We start from the raw sequence: 2035 nt of genomic DNA on the forward strand, positions 1-2035 counted from the left end.
CATCTTCGGTGAGATGTCTGTTAAGGTCTGTGGTCCATTTTTTAATTGAGTTGTTTGTTTCTTTATTGTTGAGTTTTAAGTGTTTTTGGTATATTTTCGATAACAGTCCTTTATCATATTTATCTTGCAAATATTTTCTCCCAGTCCGTGACTTGTGTTTTCATTCTCTTGAATTCCCTCTTACTTTCATTGTAATTTGTTTGTTGAAGAAACTGAGTTGTTTGTTTTATAGTTTCCCATATTACTTGTTTTGCTAACTTCATCCCTGTAGTGTTGTTAAATATGAATCTCTGTGTTTTTTGTAAATTGATATTAAGATCTAGAGGCTTCATCAGACTCAGATTTTAAATTTTTGTTTTGTTTTTATTTTGCAAGAATGGTTCATAAGCAACGTTGCATAATTCAAATAGGCACATATGTCTGGTTGTCTGTAATAACAGCCATTTGTTGATCATTGCTTAGATTCATTATTTGAATAGGGGTGACAAAATAGAGCTATGCTAATTTGGCCAGAATTAAAGAAAGATATCCCCTCATGAACTATGTGGGTACCTTGAGGTATAGTTTATACAGGAAAATCCCAGTACATATTTGATGCTTTCCCTTTGTTTACCAGTTTTCAAAATAATGAGGAGATGCCTTAGCATCCTCCAAAGGGGAAAGGAAGTTTGTGTTGTTTTGAAAGTACTGTGAACTCTTAGATTTAAACACATTTGATGGTTTTCAGTCCATTGGAATTATTATCATTATCAAAGGTCAAACTGTCACATTTCTGGCCAGTGGAAGCTTCTCTTCAACTTAGCTGCTAAGTCGTTAATACCACCCCAGTCGTCTTTGATAGCTTCCTTGCTTTCTGGTGTAACAAGATGTTCCAGGCTCATGTTACACATTCCGATTTCTTGCCCCATCCTTGAACTGTTTCTCTAAATATCCGAGAGGATGACTTTCAACCAGGAGCTTGTCTGGTTGTATCTGCCAACTTCATTTTTGCCCATGAATCTTCGTTAGTTCAGCTGCTCATCATTTTCTACAGTTTCAGGTCAAGCCCCTGTGATCACCTTGATAGACAGGATATTTACTGCCTCCCTTTTATTACTGTGCCTCAAATAGAGACCCAGACGTACTCTTAATTCCCCATAGCAGAGATAAGAACTGCCGTAGCTTTTCACAGGACTTGACTGAAAGCGGAGGAAATCATAGCATCTATAAGCGAACAACTACCATTAGCTATGGCTGCTCTTAGAGCCACAATCCACCCCTTTCATTATTCAGGACTTCTTTGTGGGTAATGCCAGCTCACCCCCACACTCATGGACACCCCTGATCATCAGTCAAACCCTAGAGTCTAGGCCAGAGAGAGGAAGGAAAGTCGTGTTCTAAAACCCACCCTCTTCCCCAACTTAGAGAGTTGTATTTTGTAGGAAGTTGTTCTCTTTTATATTCCTTCTCTTTTTCTTGATTAGTCTTGCCAGAGATTTTTAATTTTATTACTGTTTTTTCAAGAACAAGATTTGGCTTGGTTGTTGCTGTCAATTGTTAACGTTTGTTTTGTATGGTCCTAATTTTGGCTTTTATTTTAATATTTCCTTCCTGTACTCTGAGTGATTTAGATGGAATTTGCTTATTACCATGACATAACTTACCGTGTAGGATATCTCCATTTGCCCCTCTTCACCTCAAGAGGGTGAATTGTTCTCTACTCCTGTAGTCCTGTATGGGCTTACTTGCTCTCTGGCATCCAACTGGGTCCAGCCAATGAGACCTCCAGGCAGGCATCAGTAGAGAGGCAGTACACTGAGGTCGTGATATTTATCCCCCTGGCTCCCTGCTGACAGGGTTGCTTCAGGCTGGCTAGTCTCTCAATTGAAGGTCAGTGTTTTTCTCAAGCTGGCCTGCTCTACACAACTTTTTCTTTTCAGGTAATGGTAACTTTTCCAGGGACGGTAATGGCTGTGCTGTTACCAGCCCCAGAGTTTTCCCTTGTGGTTCTCTTGTGCTCTGCCCACACCTTTGTAAATAGTCTTTACTAACCCTC

The 2035-nt window shown here is 39.6% G+C and overlaps 1 protein-coding gene across 1 annotated transcript in view; it reads left to right on the forward strand.

Annotated features, from left to right (window-relative positions):
• Positions 1 to 2035, forward strand: part of EDEM2 (ER degradation enhancing alpha-mannosidase like protein 2) — a 31883-nt gene that overhangs the window by 28859 nt on the left and 989 nt on the right. The gene's annotated exons all lie outside the window — the stretch shown is intronic.

The sequence above is a fragment of the Hipposideros armiger genome, unplaced genomic scaffold (genome assembly GCF_001890085.2).
Source record: "Hipposideros armiger isolate ML-2016 unplaced genomic scaffold, ASM189008v1 scaffold_238, whole genome shotgun sequence".
Lineage (NCBI taxonomy): Eukaryota > Metazoa > Chordata > Mammalia > Chiroptera > Hipposideridae > Hipposideros > Hipposideros armiger.